This window comes from Lactuca serriola, chromosome 3 (genome assembly GCF_051521515.1).
Source record: "Lactuca serriola cultivar US96UC23 chromosome 3, Lser_US96UC23_V15, whole genome shotgun sequence".
Lineage (NCBI taxonomy): Eukaryota > Viridiplantae > Streptophyta > Magnoliopsida > Asterales > Asteraceae > Lactuca > Lactuca serriola.
In genome coordinates this window covers 152,663,601-152,669,600 of record NC_136410.1, presented here as the reverse complement: position 1 = coordinate 152,669,600, position 6,000 = coordinate 152,663,601, and positions in this window count along the sequence as shown.

Genomic DNA, 6,000 nt, shown 5'->3' with positions numbered 1-6,000 from the left:
ACTTTTAGTTGGAAAGTAGTGCCAATACTTTGCTATTTAAAATAGGGTAAAGGTACGAAAACAACTCATTTCTATTTATTTGTTTAATATAATATACTTTTTTTTATAAATATTTTATTAAGTCGTTGTATCTTGAAAAATCTATATATTTATAACATTATATATATTTATATTTTTATTAGGACATCATATTTTGTCAGAAAATCTAATTATAATAGTGAAAATTGCTATATATTTCAATGACATTGTTATTATTTGATAGATTCTTAATTACAATGCTCTAATAAAAAAAAGATGTATAAAGAAAGCTTAAACGAATATAAATAGTTATATATTTCAGTACCATTGGGATTTTTTTTTTCTTTTAACCGTGTCTTAATTTAAAAATGGTGATTGTTGGGAATTTTAACCGTCCCCCCTTCTAATAAATTTTTTATCACCTTTGGTCCCCAGTTTCCCGGTCCCCCTTTAGCCATGTTTTTGCCCAAAATCCATTAACCATATTTTTCTTTGGTGTGAGTTTACTCAAGCCGGATATTCTTGGATTTTCAAATGGCTTGAATCGGGAAACAAGAGGTGTTTGTGTATCTTGGAATCCCTAAACTCAGGTGTGGATGTCACAACTGTCATCCAAAGGAAGTGATTGGTAGTGGTATATATTACTGTACAATCTGAAGCATCTCGAATGCCAAAAATGAATGGATTTTTAAGAGGATTCGAGTCTCCCTAACAAAGATTGCAGATGTGATTATGGCTAGCTCATACTCATTATTGGAATCCTAAGTCGTGAGAACTTAGAGACCAAGCAATCTAATTTATGGAAAGTTTAGTTTATGACAAGTTGGTCATAAGTTTCCTAGTCTAATACAAGTTGGTTTGTTAGTCTATATATACCTATCTATAATCGAGTTTATGATTATGAGAATAGATTGTAAAACATTGGTTTTGAGTCAGTTTTTTCATTTAATCAAAGAGTGAATTTTGATTACTTTTTTGTTTTGTGTTCTCATTTTGTAAACTAGACTCATGGTATAGACATAGGAGTGAAAATGGTTGTGGTGACTGGGCAATTGGATTTGCTCTCATTTTTCTCATTTATCCTTGTAATTGCTTTTTGTTTTTTTTTCGTTTAAAATTTATGTACTGTTTCTTGTTGCAATTTAGTTGCTTGCTAATTAATGACATTTAATGATATTTGTCGTTTAAAGAAAATCAAAATAATTAAATGTATGATAACTATTTCAGAAACCCCGCATGATATTCAGTACAGAGTTGCCCACCTTGCCCCGAAAACTAAACATGGGCAAAACTTTTTGGTCCCCAAACCTGAAAACGTAGTAAAATTAATACCCCATATAGTAACGGGGTTCCACATGGTTTTTTTACACTATATATATTCATTATAGTTTGATTGGTTTATTTATAAAAATTGCAAATTAAGTCAATTGAATTTTGTAGTTACAAAATCCTTTATTCGCTATTTCTAAGTATCTTTTTATTATTATTTAAGCTTCTTGATAGATTTACGAAATCAAAATTGTTGTAAAAAATATGACTATTTCTTTCATTGAATGTTTGAAGTCAATGAATAAAAAATAATACCTATCTCATTTTCGGATAACAACAAGGAATAAATAGGAAACCATATATTCGTCATTACAAAAAAGCAAGTGCATTATTATGTCACAACATTTTCTTTTTAGCTTATGATAATCCAATCAAACCCCCTTTCCAAAATGGACCCAATAATCTCTTGGTAGATGAATCCTAAAAAAGTTAGGTATATGTAATTTTTGTCGAGTAACTTTTGTTGCATCATCTCCAAAACTGATTATGAAAATACAATTCCTCAAAACTCATTAATGAGAATCGGTTTTTAATCGTAATCTCAAAACTCTCTAACTTATATGGCTAATGTAAATCATTTCCTTATTAAATCAGTCGATATTTTTAGTAATTGGTGAGACCCCTTGAAACAACGATTAAAATGTAGTAGAAACCGAAAATGAAATCTTATAATATTTTGAATACAAACTATAAAAAGAGAGACACGTTTAGCCAAAATGGTGCATGGTTATAATATGAACAAGTGGGACGAAGTAAGCCAAGGAAGTGACATGGAAAGAAGGTTTCTTTTGTGGACTTAAAGCGAAAGTGACGACCACCAGTGTCACTGTCAACCACACTATCTTTAAGCTGCAAGGAGGGACCTCATGCTCGTCTCCATGCAAATCTCACTCGAATTTTGTCATTTTTGGCTTGGATTATGTATCCAATGATATGCTAATTGATTACTAGTGATGAGTGATGACCCATGTCAGATAATATTTTAGTCAATAGTTTTTGTTGAATTTTCTTTGTATTTTGTAGAAATTTGATATATGGAAAATCACAAGAACATCATATTAAATTTAACAAAATGACCACATATTGCACCAATATCTCAAAATAACTTTATTTCATAATGAATACCTTCTTTTTTTTTTTTTTTTTTTTTTTGATGAAATGGTGTTTCTTACAAAAAGAAATGTAACATTATTGCTGCAAAGTGTTTGACATTACGAAATATTTTATCAGAGAATCTTGAGTAGGATTGTGTCATTTATTTAAGAGATAATGTTAATGTAGTTATACAAATTCTCCGCTTTTAGTTTAAATTATCCATAATTTTATTTTTTTGGCGGTCTAAAAACATAAAGTTTATTTTTGTGTGTTAAAAAACTATTATCAAATAATTTAAGGGGACAGTCGGTTCTTTTCCTCAATTTTGATTTCCCTAAAACACACGTGTATTTAAATTCTATTCTCTATTGTAAAAGTTGCTAGAACAATCATCGGAAATGGCCTTACCATGATACCATCGGGAGAGCAGCAAAATCGGGAGGATTTGCCGGAGACCGAAGAAATGTTACATAAGACGAAATTAATTTAATTCTTGGGAAGAAATACTCTAATTATCCTTCAAAACAAACATTTTGTTGGTTAATTAGGTAATATATGTAGAACGGAATAAGGTTTATATTGGAGATCCGGATACCCCTTAGATCGTGTGAACACTTTCTGAACTGATATTTCTACCATATGTCTGGGTTGCAAAAAATTCAGTCTAGGATAAACCAAGAGGACACTTACGAATTTAGGCATAGAAAACGTAAGCCAAATTGCTAGAAGGATTTTGTGTTCGTTTGAAGAAAACGAGAGCTAATAATTTTCGTGTGTCTCTCCTCAAAGAGAAGAATCGTTTATATAATAAACGAGATTAGGGTTTCTCTTAGGGTTGGTCGTCATGAGTTACTTTGGAAGCAAGCCAGGAAATTCGAAATTTAATGAGGATTTAGGGTTTGCAAAACTAACGAATTTCGTTAGTTTGACCATAATCACCCTCAAAAATTTGAATTTCCCACTATGTTCCCAGCTAGGAGCTCTGCCCCTTGGACCCCGCTAGGGGCGCTGCCCCTTTGAAAACCCCGGACCCAGGGGCACTGCCCCCGAACCTCCGACTTGTCGTCGAACCGGTTTCTAATTCGATTTGATAATGCATGCACTCCGCACAACCCGTACATATATTAGAGTACAAATTATGAAGCCCCTTAGCACACATGTTAGTTCCAGTTACATAAAATGAAATGGTGACATTAAAATCACCAACAATAAGCACAAATTTTTCGATTTGTAAGGACCTCATACATTATTTCGGAAGTTTTTAGGTATGAATCATGACTTGAAGATCAAGCATTAATCCTCTTGTCATTACATGTGGAGTTACTCTTAAAATAAAAAAAATACTGATATCAATAGAACTATATTTGAGAATTTGCATTTTAGGTGATTAGTTAACCATGCCTTACATTTTTGTAAAACATCTTTTCTTTTTCTTTTGTTACTTATTAAGCTTAACAGACATTACAAGATCAATTATTGTGTTAATTTTGGGTCTGGCAAAATAGAAGTTTTCTTGGATTTGAGTTTTTATTAGACAAAATTGAAAAAATGGTCCCTGTGGTATGCATTTTTTTGGGGTTTTAGTCCAAACCCCGACTTTTTTGGATTAGTGGTCCTTTTGAGTTAGTTTCCTTGCGTTTTTGGTCCCTCTAAATAGTGAAATGACTGTAATACCCTTGGGGTATTTATTTTCCATTTTTCTTTCAATTCTTTTTAAATCTAATAATAATATATTTATTTTAATAATTAAAAATATAAGAAAGGGCCACATTTCTCTCTCTCTCTCTCTCTCTCTCTCTCTCTCTTCCAGCCCGCTACTCTTCACTGTTTAGGTTCATAGCATCTTCTTCCTCTTTCAACTTCATCTTTTTCGGAATCCAAATGGGGTTTTCTTCGATGCATATGGTGTACAAAATCGATGGAATCCCCAAATTTCTCATGGAACAAAACTCGATGTGGGTGTCCCTTCCCCCATTTCATTTTCAGGAACGTCATTTGCAATCCTGAATACAGAAAAAAATACAGAGTATAAATGAAACGAGGATATCATAAAGTAGATTCAATGTGATACATACGTGAAGTTAGCAACGGGAAATCCAGCGAAGAACGCATTGCCTCTCAACTCGTTTCGATTTCCATTAGTCTTTGTGGATTTCCATTAAACCCCAATCACCCATAAATATACTCTGATTCAATCTCCTTGCTTTTAAACCACACTTTTGCTTATCCTACAGGGTTTTGGAGGAAGTAGGAAAGCATGAGGCAAGGTGTTGTCAGGAAGAGCGCTGCATAAATCTTTCCCGCCAACTGTTCAACCAAATGTATGTGTTTCTGATTGAGTTATGATCGACCAAAGGGAAGGGGCTGTGAAGATCGACCGAAGGAGATAGAGAGGTCTCTTGGTGGTTACTTCCTTGTTAGATTAGAAGAAAACACAAAGGGAGGGAGAGGGTGGACAAATCGGAGGCAACACAACAGGTAGTGGATGGAGACAATGGGGCTATTGCCTTCGATCCATGGTGATAGCGAGGGGCATGGGGTTGATTGGGGTGGTTTTGTGAGGCAGATCGTGAAGAAAGGGGAGGGGTCCGTCGAGACCGGTGCTCCTTTGTTGGTCGAATCTCGTCACCGGCTCTCACGAATCTATGGAGCAAAGCAACTACAATGGGTGGTTGGGCAGTGGTTGAAGCAGGAAGAACGTCCATTGTTGCTTTGGCTGTGATCAAGAAGGGGGAGAGAGAGAGAGAGAGAGAGAGAGAGAGATGTGGGCCCCATAATTTTTATTAATAAAACTTTAAATTAAATCGCAAAAACCATAAAAAAAATATATTAGAAGGACATTTTAATCTTTTTAGTTTTTTGAGGGACCAAAAACGCAACGAAACTAGCTCAAAAGGACCACCAATCCAAAAAAGTCGTGGTTTGGACCAAAACTCCAAAAAAATGCATACCACAGGGACCATTTTTGCAATTTTGTCTTTTTATTATCATTTGTTGGAACATAAAGTTTTAAATTTCATTTTGATGATTAATATGTGCAATTTGTTGTAGGTAATGTTCTCTTGTTAAGAAACAAAATGAACATGAGCTCAGCTCAAGTGTGGCTGAATTGTCACATGAGAAATTGCTTTCACTTGTGGCATAACAATTAATAGATTCAAACAACACTGTTAATGTGATCTTTTTTTTTTTTTCACATTGTTATCCGTTAATAGCCCATCAACCACATAACTACAATTTAAGTTGATAAACCGTTCTTATATCTGTGTTGGGTTGATATATATATATATATATATATATATATATATATATATATATATAGGTAAAGGTTCAAATGAGAACCAAAAAAGATTAAGAACCGTAAGAACCTCTAATTTTAGATGTTTATAAAGGGTTTAGGGTTTAGAGTTTAGGGCTTAGAGTGTTTATAAAGGGTTTAGGGTTTAGGGTGACAAAACTGTAAGATTGGTCCCTGTGGTATTCAAAAAACTTTGGATAGGGTCCAAAAAGTTTCTCACTTGCATAGAAGGTCCAAAATCAAGGTTTTTCTGTGTTTTT